Here is a 24,504-nt window from a genome sequence, read left to right on the forward strand (position 1 = left end):
TATCATCTCCCAGCCATACAGCAGAGTAGAGAGCCAGAGAGACAAGCAATTGATCCACTTTGTTCAGCTCTAAGCCCAGGACCAGAAAATGGATTAGTGTCGGGAAAGGATGGTAAACTTTTATATAATAATGTATACCATGAACAGGTACCCATTGTTCAAAACATTACCAATCATGGACTGCCTGAGCAGTGTTCAGTTCAAATAATACATAACATTGGTTAAACAAATGATAACACACTTACTTAATAAGTTGTTTATGGCCGGGCAGTAAAAGATTGAAGTCCCAATTCAGGAGAAGAGTTGACTGAAACTCAGTCCATTCAATGGTGCTGTCACAACATTTAACTTAAAGGCCTCAGGAGGAAATTCAATTGAATTTCGATTTTAAGTTTTTAACTTAAGAAAACCATTGAAAAGGGGCAAGGTATCCAGGACAGACAGCTGAATATGGGACAAGACCTGACATGGAGAAGTTACAGCTTGGCCTCTATATTGGAGAGTCACCCTTGAAGAATAAATAATTTGACCAATGTGCAGAAAAATAATCTCTCAAACGCTGAAGAATGTCCAGAATGTTAGTTACAATGCCTATAGATCATTAAAACTCAGGCAGATGAGGGAAAACCTGAGACAAATGTATGAGGGTGAGGTACCCTTGTTGATAAAAAAAAGTGCACTTGTTTAACCTGGTACAGAACAGTGATTAAGGCCTTACCAATTGGCAGTCTATGTAATTTTTTATTTTCAGACAATAACTCCATACCAGGAATTAGCTTGATGAACAATTATTGTTTTCCCTCCATGGCAAATCTATTTTTCTTTCAGTAAGGAGGCCAAAACGGAATACTGTACCGTAACAGTGATATACCAAAGCTCTAGATAATTGTAATGATGTGGCTGTGCCGCTGTTGGACTGAGGTGGATAAGGTGAGAAGTCATATGACACCAGGTTATAGTGCAGCACGTTTATTTGAAATCACAAACTTTCAAAGTGCTGCTCCTTCATTAGGGAGCACACAGGCACAGGATTTATAGGCAGAGATCAACTGATCTCTGTGAGTGGAGTGTCGACAAACTGAATAATAGGTCCCTGAGGTGATCAAAAGTGTCAGACAGTGTGAGTAAAGTGTCAACAGAGGAATGGCAAGTGAAGAAATGACCTATAATCTGATTTTTACTTTGTTTAGACTCTTGGCATGCGACTCTTATGGCTATCACGTTATTCCAGCCATTTGGTCTATCTCTGGCACCACCTGATTGTTTATTCTAATTATCTCTCTGCCTCAATTAATCTGATTATAGGCCATCCCTTCACTTTTCTCACACCATCTGACACTTTTGATCATCAAAAAGACCCCCTGCAGAGACTTATTAGTCAGCCTTGACTCACAGTATTTTTATGATTTTGTTTTTGTTTCTCTGCCTATAAATCCTGTGCCTGTGTGCTTCCCTTCACTTCAACTGGTGAAGGAGCAACGCTCCAAAAACTTGTGATTTCAAATAAACCTATTGGACTATAATCAGGTGTCTTGTGACTTCTGACTGAAATAATTGTAAGAAGACATCTTTTTGTCTATACACAAAGCAAAATCATAAAGGTCAATGTGTGTTTGTGTTCATTCACTTCCAACCCCTTGTGCATTACTCCACCATTGACAAGTGTGTATTCAACTACTGATATCCTGAGCTCTAGAATTCCCTCACTACAACTTCCCATCTCTCTATTTCTTAGATAAAATATTTCATAATCTGAACCTGTGGTTTTAGTGACCTGAACTATTATTTCCTAATGCGACAGGGCATCAAATTTGGTTAAATAATAATCCTGTGAAATGCTTGGGACAGTCTATTATAAAAAAGGTGCAATAGAAATGTATATTGATTGTTTTGTATCTTATTTCTCTGCTATTTTAACAGAAATCTTAACCTATTTAATCGATTCAGCTTTTAACTGCCAATATCACAACAGTAACTTCAAGTCTTTGTTGTTCTTTCGACCTTTGTCAAAAATATTCATTTTTTTGTGCTGGAAATGTTTAAAAAGACTAAAGTTCAAGAAAGTGTATTTTTCAGGAACAGAGACACAGAGCTGAATTTTGTTTGCTCAGGCAGAGCTGCCAGAGTACCAGAACTCTGGGATTTGCAATCTACCATATGATTATTAATGTCACTTCCCACAATTTCCCAAGGTGGATAACCTTCCAAAGCACCACAAGTTGGGCTTTTACTTGGCAACAGTACAATAACATTGGAGATTTGATCATGAAATACACGCAAACTGTGATCAGCTTTCAAAGTTTCAGAGCAAAAATGTGATGCAACTGGCCACAAATATCTTCATCCGCACTATTTATACGGTCCATGCTATTCTTTGACATTCATGCACATTGTAAGGACACAATATAGTTCGGCAATATGCGAGAGTACAAATAAGCCATGCAGTCTTTCCTGTTGGGAACCAACATGACAGATTTAAAATCATTACTAAATCACTGAGGCAAAGGAAATGCATTTAAATCTATTCAGTAAAATGTTCATTTCTACTGAATTGGCTTTATAAATGGTGAGGACAACTCTTAGCAAATGTAACAATCCTATTTAAGTTTTAATTATCAATTTCTTTATCTGATTAATTATGTTAACATCAATGCAATTTGTCTGAATACCACAGACTACATTATATTGTCTTAAATATTGGAACCTCAGAGCAATTTTTAAAAAAAAACTGCAATACTTCTTTAAAAAAGCAAAATCTCTCCTTGTTTTGTTATCAAAGCCTAGCAATTCCCCAAAGCAAAATGCTCAAATAAAACCAATAAAAGACCAATACTGCAAATGCAGGAAATCTGAGGCAAACAGAGAGAAAGCTGGAGAAAATCAGCAGGCCCTAGCAACATCCGTGCAAAGAGAGACAGAGAGAAAAACAGAAATAATATTTTGAGTCTGGCATGATTCTTCTTCTGAAGATGCTGTTGGATCTGCTGTATTTTTTCAGCATTCTCCATGTTTGTTAACACCAATGATTGGCCCGCGTGCTCCTTTGTTTGAAAGAGATGCCATAAATTTTGCAAAGCCAGAACAGATTGGGAACACCCAGGAGGCTTATTTGATGTATATCATTTCTCAATAACAATTGCAAAATAACCACTCTGTAACTGTAATGCTTGGAAAACATTTGCACATTTAAAAAGAAAGTGCCTTCTGTTTAAAAGTTAGTTGTGCTTTTGCAGAAAGACATTATCTCAAATTTGACGCTCATGATTTAAGTAACAGAGTTTCTAACTGTGGTGACAAAGATCTGACTGATTAAACCTAACACGTTTCAGACATATAAGGTTATTTTAGGTACGATTTTAACACATTTGCTCATCAATTTCAACCAAATTTAATTTCATATGAATATTGCAGTATTCAATGCAAATTTCCAGGGTGATGGGGAAAGACATTTTTTTCAAGGAGTCAGAACAGATATGATAAACTGAATGATCTCCTCTATGATGTATAATTGTAATGCCATGCATAATTATACCTTCTTGATGAGTTCCTGAAAGCATTTTGACTTTTTTAAACTCTGAATAATTACAAAAAGAAAATTAATGAGTTCGAAAGATAACCAGATATAAATTTTGCAGACAAGTAAGATCAAGGATACATTTAGATCAGGTGAGACCTTCTTGGTTGAAATTTTCTCTTGCTAATCTCAGAATTGCACCAGTTTTGCATTTGTAAAAAAATATTTTTCTTTGTATCAGACAATAACAACTAATTGTGGAAATGATTCAAGTAACAATTTAGGAATATATACAGCTCCATTATCCTTCAAACTAAAGAACTATATCTCCTTGACATTTTCCAGTGAATCATTTTCTTTTTATGCACCGTTTTCTGACAGTAAATCTGGATTTACATGACAGGCACACCAAACCTGATTCATTCTTTGGGTAACTGGTGCAGCAGCTGCTTATTAAACCTGAATCTGTGGTAATAGTGAGCATCAGACTAGCTTAAGAAACTAATTCACTCCGTCCAGATCCGAAAGGATGGTGGGGTTCTTCTGCTTGCCACATTGTGATTTTCTGGTCTTGGATTAACGATAATTCTGAGCCATTGATTGATGCCATTGGAAAGCAGTCGTATTAACTATGCAGTTAATCAGTTTGAAAGTGATTGCAATTGACTTACAAAGCAGTAATGAAAATGGTTGCACCATCATTAGCCTAAGCAGTAATTGATAGCATAGGGACAAAACAAAATGTAAGATATTCCAAAATCCAACAAGTATGAGTTATGTATTAATAAAAAGAAAAAAAGAAAGATATGCATTACCACATTTGTTTTCAGATCCATAAAGCATTTGAAAGTAATTTGTATCCTATAAGTTGTACAAAATTATATGCAATTTACAGTGCAAAAACTGGTCATTTACACAACGGGTTCTTTCTACTGTCTCCTTATTTCATGCCATTTTGACAGCATCTCCTCCTTTTCAATTTCAATTATGTTTTTATCAATCTTCCCCATAAATGCATAATTTCCATTTTATTCAAATTTTCCAAATGGTAGTGATATTCTCATTATTACATTGAAGAAATTTCTCCAACGTTTCATTGTTGGATTTGTTGATGACTATGTCATATCTATGACCCCGAGTGTGGGTGCCCAACAAGTAGAATCATATTCTCTGCCTCTGCCTAAACAAATCCTTTCATAGTTTTAAAGACCTTTGTTCAATGACTCTTTCAGTCTTCTCCTTCTTAAAAGAAAGGCAACTTGTTCATTATTTCCTGATTGTTATGAACTCAAGGCGCATCAAGTTTTTTCCAATATATCCAGTGTGTCAATTCAGTTTTACAAAATGAGATTAGAACCATGCATACTGTTTCATGTTCCATGTAAGTTTAACATAAATTGATTTTCAATTACATTCTAAAAGCATTGAGTTGAATTAGGTTTACTGTCACATGTACTCACTTGAGTACAGTGAAAAGTTTACAAGTCACCATTTACAATGTCATCTTATGTACAAAGGTAACTAGGTATGGAACCTTGGTACAAAGCAGAAAAATAAAGAAACTAACTTGAGTGATTTGTTTGCATGTTATGGGCTTGTTTATGAGTTTTAATATATTTAATGGTATTTTAACTATATTTAAGAAGTTGTTTGGGGCCAATGACCATAATTCTATTAGTATTAAAATAATGATGCAAAAGGATAGACTAGATCTAAAAGTTGAATTTCTAAATTGGAGGAAGGCCAATTTTACGGTATTAGGCAAAAACCTACAAAAGCTGATTGAGGGCAGATGTTCACAGGTAAAGGGACGGCTGGAAAATGGGAAACCTTCAGAAATAAGATAAAATAAGAAATAAGAGTCCAGAAACAAGATATTTCTGTTAGGGTGAAAGGAAAGGCTGGTTGGTGTAGGGATTGCTGGATGACTAAAGAATTTGAGGGTTTGGTTAAGAAAAAGAAGGAAGAATATGTCACATATAGACAGGATAGATCATGTGAATCTTTTAATGCCCACATTCAATATCATATAAACATTCTGAAGGGTCACTGAACTCAAAACATTAACTCTGTTTTCTCTCCACAGAAGCTGCCAGGCCTGCAGAGCTTCTCTAAGTATTTATGCTTTTGCTTCAGTTTTCCAGCATCCATAGTTTATTTAAGCTAGTGTACATGTTGGTTTATGCAGAGGTAAGTACTGCAGATGCTGGAGATTAGAGTCAAGATTAGAGCGGTGCTGGAAAAGCACAGCAGGTCAGGCGGCACCCGAGGAGCAGGAAAATTGACATTTCGGGCAAAAGCCCTTCATCAGAAATGTATAATTTGTTTTCACCAGTAATACAATTGTTGAGGGTGAATAGGAGAGTTCAAACTAATTGAGATGTTGAAGTAAAAAATTTACATCATTCAGCACAAATCTGCAGTTGGATTGAGACTAAAGCTCTGCTGACACAGGTTGAAAATTAGGTACATACATGTCAACGGATGCCAGCACTGAAAAGGGGCAATCAATGTCCAAACACTCATGGCCTGAAAGGAAGAATTTGCCTGTTTACCAAGGAAGATATCCTGTACAAAGGAAAGTTAAGCAATTAAAGTTCTTTCAGTTCAAAGCGACCTACAAACTGTCAGACTGTCAGGTAGAAAATCGAAGTTAACCATCTTCCATCTAATACAGCATTAATCTTTCAAGCCTGCAGAGAACATATTCCAGTGGAACAGTAAACTTGCAGATCAACAAATTTGTAAAGTAAGAGACTCAGGATCAATGTGCGACTGGTGAGCATAATTATGTGCACAGACTTAGAATGGGAAATAAAAAGCTTGGGGTGAGATTCTTTAATGTTTTGTGTTTGTTTCATTATGCCACTGCTTTGTTGTTATTGGGGTGAGATGATGAGCTGAAAGGGATAATACTGAGGACTATCATAAGCACCACTCTCGATGATGATATCATGTATCCTGCGGGCAGAGCAGCTTAGGATCTTGAGGGTATGAGTGCGAACAGTGAGGCAGTCTCAAAGTCTATCATATCAATGTAAGCTGTAGCTAGTTGCCAAAATATAACACTTAATCCTGTTAATTACAAGAGTTGCTTCGAATTAAACTGGCAAGGGGATTGTCTCATCCACACTAGACCAAACAGACCCTGTATTTCCCTGCACTCAAAGAAAGAAATGTGGCAACTGCCTTCATTATGAGCAACAGCTTCCACAACATTGCATGCCCTGACAATGATCACATTGCTGGAGTTTTTCCTGATTAATAGTCAGAGTTATAGAGTTATAGAGATGTACAGCAGGGAAACAGATCCTTTGGTCCAACTTGTCCATGCCAACCAGGTATCCCAAACAAATCTAGTCCCACTTGCCAGCACCCAGCCGGTAATCCCTCTAAACCCTTCCTATTCAAATACCCATCTAGATGCCTTTTAAATGTTGCAATTGTACCAGCCTCCAACACTTCGTCTGGTAGCTCATACCACTCTAATTCCCATGTGATCTCAGGAGGCAGATCCAGAGTTAAATAGGTTAGTACAGATAGCTCACACTGAAACTGAGGCAGAAAGAGTTCCAGAACATTATGTTATTAGAAACAGAGTTCTGATGAGGAAATGGAGGCATCCTCACAACCTGTGTACAAATAATGGATGGTCTTCTTCAAAAGAAAGGAAGAGGATATGCCCGTATCTTTGTCAACGTAATTGAGGTGAAGATGTTCGAGAATGTCAAGTTTCTCGGAGTGACGACTATGAACAATCTGTACTGGCACAACACCTCTTCTTCCTCAGGCAGTTTAAGCAATTTGGCACATTCAAGACTGATGTTTACAAATGCAACACAGAAAGCATTCTATCTTTGTGCATAATGGCCTGGTATGGCAACTGCTCTGCCCTGGACTATAAGAAATGACAGAAGGTTGTGTGCACAGCCCAGACCATCACAGAAGCCAGCCTCCCATCTATGGTGCCCATCTATGCTTCTTGTGGCCACAGAAAGGCTGTTAACATCATCAAAGACCAATCCCACCTCAGTAATACTCTCTTTCAACTTCTTCCATCAGGCAGAAGACACAGAAGCTTAAACACATACACTAACAGTTCAAAAACAGCTTCTTCCTTGCTGTTATTAGACTGCTGAATAAACCTAAGTTCAAACAATGTTGATCTTGCTTTGTGCACCTCCTGTGCATGATAACCTTGTGTGCCTCGCTCTGTCTAATCACCCTATGATCTGTAAGTCCTTGTTAGCTACGATCTGCTTGTACTGCTTGCAAAACAAAACTTTTCACTGTACATAGGTACACATGACTACAATAAATCAAATTAAATCAAATAGTATTACTGCCCAGATATCACAAGGAGTTATGAGTTCCACATGAAATTGCTATGAGAGCTCATATAAAATTCCGAAAATGCAGACATGAAGGAAGAGGCATTTTACATGGCCAAGATTTCATAAAAACATACTGTGCTACTGTAAAACATGTCTTACACATCAGGTGGTATGAAAACCTCAATATGTATTAACTAGCACTTTTGATATCCATATCAGTTTTTGAAGAACGATTCAACTGAGTGATTGTAAGTTGTGGAAGACTATTACTGAAAATGTTAGCAGAACATTGGGGTAGCCTTATGATTATAATAATAACAACTCAATCCTCATGCTAATCTTTCAGTGTAATTACAACTAGGGTAATGGTTAACTTTGCTTTTGACTCATTATGGATGACAAATCTGATGTGGGTTTCAACTTTACACCTAAATTTTTTCAAGAAAAGATCTTTTATTTTGTATATAAATTAACTGCATATCATCTGTTTGCTTGACATCACACCTCATTTTCCTCACTTTCTTGCCATGGTCCACTTAATTCAGTGGCTGGAATGATTTAATCTGCTGACAGGTTAAGTGAATGGGCAAAGATGTGGCAAATACAGTACAATATGGGAAAAGGTGAAATTGCCTATTTTGATTTGAAGAACAAAAAAAGCCCTTTACCTAAATAATGAGACATTGCAAGGTTCTGAAATGCAGAGGGATTTGGGTATCCTCATGCATAAATCCCAAAAGGTTCGTGTGTAGCTGCAGCAAGTAATTAGGAAAGGTAACAGAATGTTATCGTTTCTCTCAAGGGGAATTGAATGTAAAAGTAGAGAAGTCATGCTTCATAGGATACTGGTGAGACTACATCTGAGGTATTGTGTACTGTACTAGTCCCTCCGTTTAAGCAATAATATAAATATATTGGAAGTGTTTCAGAGACAGTTTACTGGACTATTAACTGGAATGAGTAGGTTGTTTTATCAGAAAATGTTGGGCAGGCTAGGCTTGTAGCTCCTGGAGTTCAGAGAAATGATGATGACTTGATTGAAATACAAAAGATCCTTATTAAGAGAGATGTGGAAAGGATATTTCCTCTTCTAAAAGAATATAGGAGTAATGGTAACGATTTAGAACTCAAGGTTACCAAGTTAAAGCAGAGCTTAGGTGAAAAAGTTTCTTGCAGGAAGTTGTGAGTCTTTGAAATTTTTTTCCCAAAAAGATGCTTGAAGCAGACTTGTTGTATACCTTTAAGGCAGAGGTAGATAGTTTTCATCTCTTGATTACTGAGAATCTATCAGTGGTAGGTTAGATTGCAGATTTGATGTTAAAATCGATCAAGCTGAAGAAACTCAATGACCGATCCCCGATCCTTATGTTTGTATGTTTGTAAATCAATGCTTTAGATGTTAGACTAAATATAATATTTAAAAGCTTTTATATGACACAAGATTTAATTGTGTGTGAGAACATAGAACAATACAGTGCAGAACAGGCCTTTGGCCCTCAATGTTGCGTCAACCTGTGAACTAATCTAAGCTCATCCCCCAACTCTATCCCATCGTCATCCATGTGCTTATCCAAGGATTGTTTAAATCTCCCTAATGTGGCCAAACTAACTACATTGGTAGACAGAGTATTCCACGCCCTTATCACTCTCTGAGTAAAGAGCCTGTCTCTAACATCTGTCTTAAATCTATCAGCCCTTAATTTGTAGCTATGCACCCTTGTACAAGCTAACGTCATCATCCTAGGAAAAAGACTTCACAGTCCATCCTATCTAATCCTCTGATCATCTTGTATGTCTCAATCAAATCCACTCTTAAAATGAACTAGCATTTTGTACAGTTGAAACATGACATTATGGCTCTGGAACTCAATCCCTCTATCAATAAAACTTAACACGCCATATGCCTTCTTAACAGCATTATCAACCTGGGTGGCAACTTTTAGGGATCTATATACATGGATTCCAAGATCCCTCTGCACATCCACACTACCAAGAATTCTTCCATTGACCCAGTACTCTGCCTTCCCATTATTCTTTACAAAGTGAATCACTTCACATTTAGCTGCATTGAATTCCATTTGCCACCTCTCAGCCTAATTTTGGAGTTTATCCAATTCCACCTGCAACCTGCAACATTCTTCCACACTGTCCACTACACCACCGACTTTAGTGTCATCTGCAAATTTACTAGCCCATTCACCTATGCCTGCATCAAAGTCATTTATAAAAATGACAAACAGCAGTGGTCCCAAAACAGATCCTTGTGGCACACCACTAGTAATCAGATTCCAGGCTGAATATTTCTCATTAACCACCACTCGGTGCTTTCTTACAGAAAGCCAGTTTCTAATCCAAACTGGTAAATTGCCCTCAATCCCATAACTCTGCATTTTCTCCAGCAGCCTACAATGTGGAACCTGAAGTCCATGTACACCACGTCAACTGCCCTACCTCATCCATACGCTTGGTCACCTTCTCAAAAAACTCAATGAGGTTTGTGAGTCATGACTTGCCTTTGAGAAAACCATGTTGACTATTGCAATCAAAATGCTCTTTGCTAAATGATTATAAATCCTATCTCTTAAATTCCTTAAACATTTCTTACAACAGACATTAGGCTCACTGGTCTATAATTACTTGGGTCATCTCTACTGCCCTTCTTGATCAAGGGCACAATATTTGCAATCCTCCAGTACTCTGGTATTAAATCTATAGACAACAATGACTCAAATATCAAAGCTAAAGGCTCTGCCATCTCCACCCTAGCTTCCTAGAGAATCCTCAGATAAATCCCATCCAGCCCAGGGGACATGTCTACTTTCCCTCCTTCTAGAATTGATAACACCTCTTCCTTACTAAGCTCGATCATTTCTAGTCTAATATCTCATATTAGACTTCTCCTCTTCAATATTCTCTGTTTCCTGAGTTAAACCGATGAGAAATATTCATTTAACATCTCTCCAATCTCCACAGGGTCCATACACAATTTCCCATTTCTGCCTTTGACTGGCCCTATTCCTACCCTAGTCATCCTTTTATTCCTTACATACCCATAGAAAACTTTAGGGTTCTCCTTTATTCTATTTGCTAAAGACTGCTTATGTCCTCTCCTTGCTCTTCTTTACTCTCTCTTTAAATCCTTCCGAGCTAATCTGTAACTCTCTATCATTATATAAATGATTTATAAAAATGATTTGGATGTGAGTATAAGAAGTACAGTTAGGAAGTTTGCAGATGACACCAAATTTGGAGGTGTAGTGGACAGCGAAGAGGGTAACCTCAGATTACAACAGGATCTTGACCAGATAGGCCAATGGGCTGAGAAGTGGCAGATGGAGTTTAATTCAGATAAATGCGAGGTGCTGCATTTTGGGAAAGCAAATCTTAGCAGGACTTATACACTTAATGGTAAGGTCCTAGGGAGTGTTGCTAAACAAAGAGACCTTGGAGTGCAGGTTCATAGCTCCTTGAAAGAGGAGTCACAGGTAGATAGGATAGTGAAGAAGGTGTTTGGTATGCTTTCCTTTATTAGTCAGAGTATTGAGTACAGGAGTTGGGAGGTCATATTGCAGCTGGACAGGACACTGGTTAGATCACTGGTGGAATATTGCGTGCAATTCTGGTCTCCTTCCTATCGGAAAGATGTTGTGAAACTTGAAAGGGTGTTCAGAAAAGATTTACAAGGATGTTGTCAGGTTTGGAGGATTTGAGCTATAGGGAGATGCCGAACAGTCTGGGACTGTTTTCCCTGGAGTATCGGAGGCTGAGGGGTGACCTTGTAGAGGTTTACAAAATTATGAGGGGTATGGTTAGGATAAATAGGCAAAGTCTTTTCCCTGGGGTCGGAGAGTTCAGAACTAGAGGGCATAGGTTTAGGGTGAGAGGGGAATGATATAAAAGAGACCTAAGGGGCAACTTTTTCACACAGAGAGTTGTACATGTATGGAATGAATTGCCAGAGGATGTGGTGGAGGCTAGTACAATTGCAACATTTAAGAGGCATTTGGATGGGTATATGAATAAGAAGGGTTTGGAAGGATATGGGTCGGGTGCTGGCAGGTGGGACTAGATTGGGTTGGAATATCTGGATATCTGGTCGGCATGGACGGGTTGGACTGAAGGGTCTGTTTCCATGCTGATCATCTCTATGAATCTATGACTCTATCGCCTCATCTGAACCAATTCATCTCAATGTCATATAAGCCTCCTTCTTCCACTTAACAAGAGCTTCAATTTCTTTAGTAAACCACAGTTTGCGGTGAAGAAGATGTAAAACAACTCAAGAGTATTTGAGTAGACAGTAAATGGGTAAGAATATGTTGGATGAAATATGATCTGAAAAATGGTGAAGGGATCCATTTTGGTAAGAAGAACAGGTCTGCAGAATATTTCTAAATGTTCTGAGGTTACAAAGTGTTAATGTATGAAAGCACTTGGATGTATTCATTAATAGGTCACTGAATGCTATCATACACGTACAACAGGCGCTTAGAAACATTTGTGGTGTATAAGCTTATGGGTGTTGGATTGGATTATTCGAGTCAAGAGGTCTTGTTCAATTGTACAGAACTTTGTTGAAATCATACCTGAAGAACTATGGGTAATTTTTTTAGCCAGTTACCTTAAGATGTTGTTGCCACAAAAGAATGTTTACTTGGCTGGCTCATTGATTGGTGGTAGTGCACATGCTGGAGGAGTCAAAGTCAAAACAACATGGCGGTGGAAAAAGCACAGCAGGTCAAGCAGCATCAAGCAGGTCAACGAGCAAGAGAGTTGATGCCATCCTGGTGAAAGGTCAAGTCTGAAACATTGACTCTCTTGCTCCTCAGATGAGTCCTGAAGGGTCAATGTAGACTTTTGTGCTCCTCAGATGCTGACTGACCTGGTGTGCATTTTCCAGTGCCAATCTTTATCAACATTAGTTGGTGGTACTGTCCTAAAGGAGATTAGGAAAACAGGGTCTGATTCTCCTGACATTTTGATAAATGACTGATGATTTAATTGAAACTTATTAAGTAATTATAAAGAACAACAGGTTAGATGCAGGTAAGTCATCTCTGATGGTTGGGCAATCGAGAATCAGGTGACCCAAATTCCATGAAAGAGAGAAATTACTGAGGACTGAGAGGACAGCTGTGATTCTGTGAAAATTTCTCCCTCTCATGGCTGTGGCAGTTTTTCACTGAATATGTTTGAAGTAGAGATGGAAAGGTTTCCAAACACCAATGACGCAAAGGATATGAAGATAATTTCAGAAAAGAAAGTTTGAAGTAGATGATCAACCGTGATTATATTGAGTGGTGGAGCAGACCCAGTGAGCTGAATGGCCAACTTTTATTCTTTTGTTCTGAAACAAGGTCACAAAGCAGCCAGTGGAAAGTCATCTGGAATGTAGAGGACATTTGATTTACCTCAGCAAAGCACGAAATGTGACCTTTCAAGCACAAAATAATCTTCCAAATCTAGGTTACCGTTCAATCCATAGTATGGAGAAAACATACAAAATGTTTGCAGGAATAGAGGTGTGTTAATACTGTCTGTATAGTAGATGATGTCACCATAGTCCTATTGGACCAAAGGAGTGCTCTCTCAATGGTTTAAGCTGAGGGTCGCCACACCTCAGGCAAGGAAAGGGGTTGAGAATGAATGTTCTTCATGGTCACCTCAGCTGGTACAGGAATAGAACCCATACTGTAAGCATCACTCTGCATCATAAATTGGCTATCAAAGCTAACTGACTTCCACTGGGCTAGATGTATCATCAACTTGAAATGTCATGTTTAACGAGGGATGTAAAGCCATCACAGGACGAGTATCAGAATTGCAATTAGCATTAAATTAATGTACAAAATTGTTGCCATGCAAAACCCTTTTTGAAATTGTGCAAATGTGTTAACATTCAATAACTTCTGACTGTCAGATTGCTAAAGGACAGATTTGTAATGTTGTCTTCAAATATTTTTCATCATTTATCACCAAGCAAAATATTACATGCTGCACTACAAATTGAATGTAATGAAAAGTTCCTGACAGTGAACTATAAATGCCAATTTAGTCAATTTTATGGAAGCATATAAAATAAATAAGGATGAACGGTAGCATCATTTAAAGGATGCACTGTATCAATATTGCAAATCATATTCAGAGCAGGCTTTCACACTGGTTTGTTTCAATTCATCATATCAAGTTTAAAAATATTATTCATATCTATTGAAATTATGCTTGCTAGTTAAACAGCACAAACATTACACCATCATGCCTACTAGAGTAATGAAGCCATCAAACAACTCTCAGAGTAGGTTTGTTTCACAAAAAAGATGAGACGGGTGTCAAAATTTTGACAAATCTTTAAAGACCATGTGAGGATATAATGGTTCCCTAGCAGGAGTAACCAAAGGACACCACTTTAAGACAGTTGTCAAAACAGTTTGAGGAGAATTATTGTTTTTATATTGTAAGAATACACTCCTGATAACATTAGTGGAGTGAGATCCAATGGTAAATTTCAGAAGGAATTTGAACTTTAGTAAAGCTTTTGACAGGTTTCCACATGATAGTGTGATTAGTAAAGTTAGATCATATGGGATTTAGGGTGAACCTGCCAATGCTTAAAAATTAGCTTTATGGTAGGAGACAGATAATGATGGTAGAGGATTAGTTTTCAGACTGGAGGCCAGTGATCAGTAGTGTTTTACAGGGATCGTTACTGGATCGACTTTTGTGAGTCATTTGTAAAAATGATTTGGATGAGAATATAGGAGCTTTGGTTAGTAAATTTGCAGATGACAACAAAATTGGTAGTATAGTGCACAGTGAAGAAAGTTATCTAAGATTACAAAGAAATCTTGATCAATTGGTCAATGGGCTAAGGACTGGCAACTAGAGTTTAATTTGAATAAATGTGAGGAATTGCACAGGACTTATTAATGGTAGGGTCCTGGGTACTGTTGTAGGGGTCCAGTTACAGAATTCTTTGAAATTTGTATCATAGGCACACAAAATGGTTAAGAAAGCATTTAGCACGCATGCCTTCATTGCTCAGGCCTTAGAGTGTAGGAGTTGGGATGACATATTGAGGCCTCTTCTGGAGCACTGTGTGCAGTGCTGGTCACCCTGTTATTAGCAGGATATTATAAAACCAATATATATATTGGTTCATAAAAGAGTTATCAGGATGTTGATGGGAATGGAGGATTTGAGATATTTTCACTAGAACATTGGACGTTGAGGGTGACCTCATAGAAGTTTGTAAAATCATGAGGGGCACAGATAAGGTGAATAGCAAAGGTTTTTGTCCTAAGGTGGAGAGTTCAAAAGTAGGGACATGTTTTAAAGTGATAGGAGGAAGATTTGAAAAGGACATGAATGGCAATGCTTTTTGCAAGAGTATGGTTTATGTGCAGAATAAACTGCCAAATAAAGTGTTGGACAAAGGTACAGTTACAACATTTAGAAGATATTTGACTCAGTTCATGAATAGGAATGGTTTGGAGGGATAGGGGCCAAGCACAGGCAGGTGGGAGTAGTTTACTCTGGGAACATGGTTGGTGTGGACTGGTTGGACAGAAGGGTCTGTTTCCATATTGTGTGACTATGATTCTATGAAAGAAAACAATATAGCCAGAAAGAAAAATGTTAGCCTAGCCAGTGGATGAATGTAAAAATGGTGAGGGGTGGGACTAATTGGGCAACCCTACAAATTGCTGACACAAAGAATAGTTCAAGATGATTTAGAGATGCCAGGATTGGACTGGGGTTTACAAAGTTAAAAGTCACACAACACCAGGATATAGTCCAACAGGTTTATTCAGAAGTACATGCTTTCAGAGCACTGCTGCTTCATGGTGGTTGTCAACTACCTGATGAAGAAGCAGCACTCCAAAAGCTAGTGCTTCCCAAATGAACCTGTTGGACTAGAACCTGGTGTTGTGTCATTTTTACAATAGTTCAAAAGGCTCTCTTCTGCACTGTGATTCTTTCAGTTTCTGGCTTACAGCATTGTTTAAAATTAATTTTACTTCAAATGAAAGCACAATAAAATATTATTTTGAAAATGAAGGACATGCTTTTTTTAATCTCTCCTGTATGCAACATGCAAATACAGAGTCAAAGGTCACACAACACCAGGTTATCATCCAACAGGTTTACTTTAACCCGAAGTCTTGTGGTTTTGTCTTATCCCCCCCAACCCAACACTGGCACCTCCACATTTTGTAAATACCACTAAGATATTATTTAAATTTGCAATTTTCTTTGTGTGAATTAAATTAGTGCAAGTTTCACTCTTGCTTTTATAATAGAAAAGTATTAGGTAATGTATTTCTGCACAAATTTGACCATACAATCTCTGTTGACACAGTATTGAAACATGGGCTAATCAGATACTTCTCTTTGAGGTCAGAATCATGAGGTGGCCCATTTCCTAATGCCACATTCCTTTTTGCAAAGCGTTTTATCTGTTCACCATGCATTACCTCGGGTGTTGATGCAGACTGGATTTCAAGTTGCTACTTCCTGCAGGATATTTGATTGGAAGTGGGCAGTTATTGAACTGGACATGTTAGGATCACCTAATTCAGTTCCTCATGACATTGGCACAATGCTGTATACAAGATTTAGGCATCCTAGCCCTCAACACCTAATATGTTTATTCATGCAACAAACCCCATTCCTTCTTCATACACCTGTAAATGTGTTGCTGGTCAAAGCACAGCAGGTTAGGCAGCATCTCAGGAATAGAGAATTCGACGTTTCGAGCATGAGCCCTTCTGTACCCCTTCTATAATCCACATGTGGAATCTCAAAGGATTGACTATGGACAGAACTCATATTTGCTTTTAACAATAATGGGAACTCCTTGAAATGGTTATAAACCTGTCTAAACAAATCATTAAAAATAATAGAAAAAACAAGTTAAGCCTCTATTAAGTTCACAATACTATAAATCCAGTGCTCAGCCAGTCAAAATCTGCAGTTAAAATGTTAATTTTCTTAAGCATTCATAAGCTAAGTTAAACAAAGCTCATAGTCCTCTTAACATGTGCCAACAGCCCCTGTCAAGCTAAATCCATGAACAGATTGTGAACGCAGAGAAGAATTCATAATGGATTCCATCATACAATTATATAAGAACATCACACCAAGCTGAACCCATTTGTTTGCTTTGGAGCTCAGTCACATATTCAAAATGGGACTCCAAAGCACAGCTTCCTTTCAAAAGTCTCTAAAGCTAAATGCATGTTAAACCTATTTGATGTAATGGAACAGTTCTGTTCCCTCACTTCAAAGACTAAATTGATGATAGGACTTTGAATCAATGTAAAGAGAAAAGCACAGGATCTAAATCACACCTTCTTGATACTGTTGGTTGCAGAAGAGCAAGTTATCTACTTGATAGTGTACTCAAATGTATGTGAACACTTCCACAATGGTGTTCAACTAAATGGTCATTTAGCATTTAAGGACAAAGCAGCAGCACTAATTTCTACTTTAAAATCATACTTACATTGTCATGCTATTGCATGTGAAGCTGGCAAAGAAAATTTAGAACTTTCTGTTCAAAGATTCCAAACTCCAGAAAAGGCTGCCCTCCTTGTTGATAATCCCTCTGATCTGGTACATTCACACAGGCTTCCTAAATATGCTCACCTCACTGAAAATTTCAAATCCATGATCTATAAAATTGAGATTACCTGCAACATTATAGTCCCAAAGCCCACTTTTCAGTGTATTGGTTAATGACCACTCATATTTCCCAAGTTGGTCAACATGATGGTAGAAGGGGAAGCAGATAGCAATTTTGGAATTCCACGCTGCTTTTTATCCACTTGGCCTATGTTTGCCATGCTTGTTGGGGTGGTAGAGTCTGGTTCATGATACTAATTATGAATCAACAGGCAGCATTGTCCTCTGGGTCTGAGGCCTCCAGAGACATCAGCACAACATCTAAATTGATATGTGAGTGCAGTACTGACAGAGTTCAGCACTGCTCCAAAAGTTATCTTTAAACTAGAGCTGCATCTGCCAAGCAGCTAGGTGTTAAAGATCCCATGGCAGTATTTTTGAAGAAGACAAGGAGAGCTCTCCTTACATTCCTGGTCAATATTTATTCCTCAAACACCATCAATAAACAAAACCCAGATATGATTATTATTTAGGTGATCTGGCTGTGCAGAAATTAACTACCACTTTTCCCAGTTACAAAAGTGATTGCATTTCCAAAAAGTATTCAATTTGTCTCTAAAGCTTTTTGAGATGCCTCAAAAGGTAAAGTTAGTCTTTATTTTCACTGAATTGTCGCCTGAACCTGATATTGCATATTTTGGGTGAATATAATCTGAAAAGCAGTAATTAGTTCTCTGAGTCAACGTGCCTCCTTCAGTCAATGTCACTGAAATGAAACCGGAACAATGAGGTATTCACCTCATCTGTGCGCAACTGGTGACCATGATGGAATATGAAGTTATAGTTACTGCATAATTTTAAATAGAAATCCAGAGAAATGGAAGGATATATCACAGATTAAAACTTTCCCAACTGAAAGTATAGTGCTTATGAAAGATTGACAGAAATTGCTTTATTAAAGGCAATCATTGTTTGTGTGCAGTGAAATGCAATAGTCAACTTGTACGCAGGAAACCCCATAAACAGCAATGGACTAAATTATCAGATTTTATTGTAATAGTTGTTGTAGTAATAGCTACTGCAATTCAAAAACAATTAGTTGGAAAGAAGACGGGAGTGCCCTGAAGTCACAATAAAATGTTCTATTTTACTTTCTTCCAATGAAGGAAGTGACCAAGGAAAAGAAACTTGCATTTATAAAATGTCTTTCACTTCATAATTAGGGGCATGGATAGGCTAAATAGACAAAGTCTTTTCCCTGGGATCGGGGAGTCCAGAACTAGATGGCATAGGTTTAGGGTGAGAGGGGAAAAATATAATAGAGACCTAAGGGGCAACTTTTTCACACAGAGGGTGGTACTTGTATGGAAAGAGCTGCCAAAGGAAGTGGTGGAGGCTGGTACAATTGCAACATTTAAGAGGCATTTGGATGGGTATATGAATAGGAAGGGTTTGGAGGGATATGGGCCGGTTGCTGGCAGGTGGGACTAGATTGGGTTGGGGTATCTGGTCGGCATGGATGGGTTGTACCGAAGGGTCTGTTCCCATGCTGTACATCATCATGACTTTAAGTGATATTTACATACGATTTCTATTGTAGTCAAAGATCCCAAGGCACTTTGTATGGAATTTGTGAGTAGAAAGGTGCTGTCACCTTTCTTCTTTTTGTTTTGACTGAGCTCCAAGGACAGAAAGGGTCTATTTGTTTTGCAGTGATGGAAGAGCAAGAACCAGTTACTCAACCAGGAGAGGTTCTTACCCAACCAAGATACAACTTATTTTATGACAGTATTATATTAGATGGTTAAATATTGTTATTAAGTCTCCTTGGAGATATAGATTGCATATCTGTGCCCTTTGCAATCCAGAACTATACTCCCAATTTCTCCAACCAATATTATACGACATTGTCAAGTTGAGTGAAGCCAATTGTCATCTCCAACATTAATTCTTTCAGATCGAACAGCTTATGTAATACTTCATAACAGCATGATGAAACAAAATTTTACACTTCAGGCAGTTAACTTCTTGAAGACATAGACTTTATGGAGTACCTTGAAGAAGGAAAGAAATTTAGAGAAATTGTACGGTATATCACAGATTAAAGCTTTCCCAACTGAAAATATAGTGCTTATGAAAGAGTGGCAGTAATTGCTTTATTAAAGGCAATCATTGTTTGTGTGCAGTGAAATGCAATAGTCAACTTGTACACAGGAAACCCCACAAACAGCAATGGGCTAAATTATCAGACTTTATTGTGCCTTTTTTTTGTGATGTTGCTGGAGGGATAAATTATGACCAGGTCACAGCAATCACAGTTATGTAATCTTACAGTACCATCTCAGAGTACAAAATCATTTTTTAAGGGAAAAATGAATCTCTGATATTTTTCTTTCCAATTTCTCCCTTGTAGTAAGGCATCAGGTTAATTAGTGTTAGTTTAGGTGTTCTTTTCAAAATTTGTTGTTGGACATAAATTTAACAATGCTGATCTGCGTAGCTTTAAAGCAATAAACATCCATGTTGTCTGCTGAGGGATATAATAAAAGGATGGTGCATTTGTTCCTATTACCATTATCTGTCACAAGACACTGCACTGATGACAGTTGTGCCTAATTGCCTTTGCAAAATGTAGTTATGGATGATGGCATTGCATGCATGAAGACTGCATGATTATGATCTTCCATAAACTCTTACTCAACTCTCTCCACATTCCATTTATCTCTACCATCCATAATGCTGCAATGCTGTCATATTGTACATAGAGCAATATTGACAGAATAATGTTTGCAACTTTCTTTTCCACTGAAACTAATCATCTGTACCTCAGTCTAAATCAGTGCACACTCTGGCCATCCATACAATGGTGTATCCCCCTCTTGTGGCTGGGTTTAGAGATTTTGATACTTCAATCATCAGCTCTTGATGAAAACTGAATCACATTCCAGGGAGTGAATGATATGAAGTTAAAAAAGACACAAAAATGTGGATCCGGGTATCTAATCATGAATTACTTCTGTCAGCATTAATCATGATGTGGAGGTACTGGTGTTGGACTGGGGTGGACAAAGTTTAAAAATCACTAGGTTATAATCCAACAGGTTTATTTGGAAGCGCTACCTTTCAAATCACTGCTCCTTCATCAGGTAACTAGTTGGGGAAGATCATAAGACAGAATTTATTGTAAAAAGTCACAGTGTCTGCAACTAAAATGACATATTGAACACCTAGATTGTTGTTAAGTCTTTCACCTTTTAGAATGGGTTGCAGGTTTTGGTTCATTAACATGTAAATCCCAGTGCTTTTCAGTCACATTCTCAAGATAATTTAAGGTTTTATATATAAAAAAAGTGGCATTACCCAGAATGCCATAAACCTGAAAGAAACTTTGAAAGTGATATAAATGCTAAACAGACTTGGTAGTATCTGTGGAGAGTGAAAAGTCACCATTTCAACTCAATTATCTTTCTGTTGGAGAACCTGAAACAAGAACAATGCTTTTCTCTCAGATATGATCTGATCCAATGTACGTCTTCACCATTTTTAATTTTTATTCCAGCTTTCTAACATAGGATCATATGAATATCTGAGTTCGGGAAAGGAACATGCGATTCAACCCTTCAAGTCTGCTCCACCATTCATCAAGATCACGACTAACCTCAAATCCATATTCACAGCTCCTGCTTACAGCCTTTCACCCTCTTGCTAAACCAGAATCTATTCACCCTTGCCTTAAAATTGTCCCAAGGTTCTGCTTGCAGCACTTTTTTAGGAAGAGAGTTCCAAAGACTTCTGAGAAAACAAAAAAAAAATCAACTCACCTCCTGGGTGAACAGAATTTTTAAACAGAAACTCTTTGTTCTAGTCTCTCCCATAAGAGAGGAGGCACCCTTTCCAGATCAACCTTGTCAAGATGTTTCAAGATTTCATTAATGTCAATTAAATCACACCTCATTCTTTTAAATTCCAGGGGCGAGAAGATGAGCGTGTCCAAACTTTACACAAAAGACAATCCTCCACTCCATGCATCAGTCTAAGCTGAGCTTTTCTGAGCTGCATGCAACACATTGACACCTTTCCTTAAAGAAGCTAACCAGTACTGTATACAGTACTCCATAAACAGTTTCATTAATGTCCTGTGTAACTGAAGCATATATTGCCCATTGTTAACTGTGATAACAGTCTATTATCTTTCCTTATTGCTTTTTGTATCTGCACACTAATATTTTGTAATTCATCCATGAGGACAACCCAATCCCTCTGCATCTTAGAGTTTGGTAGTCTCTCACCATTTAGATTTTTTTTTTCTTTTTTTCTTTTTTTCTTCTTTTTTTTGAAATGTTGAGTACCTTTGAATATTGATCCCAGTCTTGATCAGTTTGCTGGATGGTTGATGCGTGATGCAGAAAGCTGCCAACAGTGTGAGGTCAGCTGACGTTACCATGAAGGACTCTCCTTCTTAAGGTTTCCTCTCATCTGAAGCATGGTGACCCTTAGGTTAAACCCACCAGCCATCTTTCTGTAATGAGAGAACAGCTCTATAGTCCAGCAGAGCAATTGTGACTATTACCTTTATAGATTTGTACAGCTGTCTGTACTTGCAGAAACTGATACTGTTGATGGTCCAATTTCATGAGGTCCAGAGTTGTTTTTCAGCTGGGCTTCAATTAGTTTTACAAATATTTGACATTGAGATCTTAGTTTTATTTTAATAAGTGGCCATTGCTGCAAACCATGGTGTGAGTTTTGCCTCCAGCAAAGTATTTTACCCAATGCAGCAATGCTTATGTTAACCCTTGTAACAGAAGAAACTATTTGTGGTCATCATATTGAAGAACCAGACAGACACTTATTGCCACTATGATTATGTATAACCATTATGGGCAGAATCCTGAAGAGGTTGAGTGATGAGGACAGTGGTGAGATGCAAGGCAGAACAGGCAAACAAATCTAATGAGGCACAACTCAACATTGAGATCATTCTACCCCATCTTGTACTGCTTTCACAAGTGGTGTGGTGAGACTTTCATCCATTGGTGGTGACTTGCCAAGTAACAGTGATAAATGATTGTTAAAGGCCAATTGATAGTCCAACTCACCTCAATAGTATTCCAGCTGTGGCCTAATTAGATTCGCCAGCAAGCTGACCATTAGGAAAATCTCACATGGAAGGCAGAATGAATGGTTGGTGGGTTCAGTTTGGCCTTTCTTTTAATTGATCTCCATTTTGCCCACAGCTAAACTGCAGGACATGAGCTGTACATTCCCTTTGTCCACAGAAACTGGCACCCAACCTTTGGGGAGCCATTCCTATTATCCTGGCATTTATCTACTACATTGACGCTGCATCCAACAAACTCAAATTTGTTCAGCCGAGCAAAGTGGCGAACAACAGTGTAGAACTGCAGCAGGTACAGGTACCACACAGGTATAGATGCTCAGTCCACAGCCTGGATCACATTGCCTGCCAGGGTACTCTCTTGCTTTCTCAATGTGCATTCAACTACTGTCCATGAGCAAGCCTGCAGCATGCATACCTTGCCTTTCCCTCTTGTGCCCTGCTGTGCCTTCAATTGGCAATTGTCATAGTCAGACTGGAAGTGTGTATTAACTCTCATTCAAGGGAGAATACATGGCGTAATGTGTCAAAGACCTTGGTGGTACTCTCGAGCAAGGCTGTCATTGTCTGATGGCCTCTTCTCCTCTGATGATTCTCTTTGCTGCACCATCCTCTCCACCTGGACCTCCAGCTTCCCCCTTTGGAGAAACATGGTGCCTTCTCCACCCTCTATCCTTGCTGCCTGAACTACCCAGTAGAGCAGCTGTCAAATGTCAGTCCTTTTCCAAGTGAGCGATGGACCTTCAAGGATGGCACTGAGAGAAAGGATACTGGTCTTAGAGCAGATACCCACTGAGTGGTGAGTTCTTCAGGGACTGGTGTGCAGTAAAATGGATCAGAAATCAGATATTATGCAAGCTGTAGGAGTGGGAGCAGCAATTAGTGTGGTAAATTTGGCACACAAACTTACTCTGCCTCTTGGGATTCAATCTACCAAACCCAAAGCGACATGCATTTAAACAAACATCTATAAGAGTCAATTACCTCAGTTCTCTGGATGGCTGGTTTGTAACTTAAAGCAGTACTAATGGCATGAGCTCAATCCTCTCACTGGCTGAGATTACCATGAAGGACTCTCCTTCTCAACCTACCCCCTTAACCCGCGCATGGTTACCCTCAAGTTAAGTCACCACCTCTTTCTAATGAGAGAACAGCCTGATGATCCAGTAGGACCACAATAACTTTACGTAAAATTCTGAAGTTTTTGGTGGTATAGAAGGTGTATATTGTGATCAACTTCATTGGCAGAAGAATGCCTGGTTAGTAATGGACTAACTCACACAGCATCAAAAGATTTATTGTGATATCTGCATGTTCTTTTAAAATTCATTTGTAGGCACAACACAGAATGATTCGCCAGTCATGTTGTCCCTGCCATAAGTGCTTCCAATTTTGTAAAGAAAAGCCATTAAAAACCTTCACATGAAACAGCACACGCTGGTAACCCTCTTTCTCTTTGTCATTCAGATATCTATTGTTGTATGTTCAACAAAAACAACGTAATAGCATGCACGATGTGACCTTTAAATTACTGCACAACAGAATTGGCTAAAGTGTAAAAAACAAAGCCAATTTTGTTTGTACATTTTGCGACTATTGGTCCTTTTTGGATGAAAATGTCATTTATGGATGAGAAAATTGAAAGGACTGTCAAAATCAAATGCATCACAAGAAAAATAATGGCATGCAACAAATTATGTATTGCGCAAAGAAAAGTACAGTTTTCAATACAATTTAACCTTATTTTTAGGTTAATGAAGGCTGAAAAAAATGTCAGAATTTTTAAATTATACTTGGCTGAGGTTGAAGGCGGAACAAGATAATAACATAAATGAAAAGAAAACTGAATGGATCAGTTTAGATGAAGAGACAAAGGAGGAAGCTTATGCAATTAATACTATCATTGGCCATTT

This window comes from Hemiscyllium ocellatum, chromosome 2 (genome assembly GCF_020745735.1).
Source record: "Hemiscyllium ocellatum isolate sHemOce1 chromosome 2, sHemOce1.pat.X.cur, whole genome shotgun sequence".
Lineage (NCBI taxonomy): Eukaryota > Metazoa > Chordata > Chondrichthyes > Orectolobiformes > Hemiscylliidae > Hemiscyllium > Hemiscyllium ocellatum.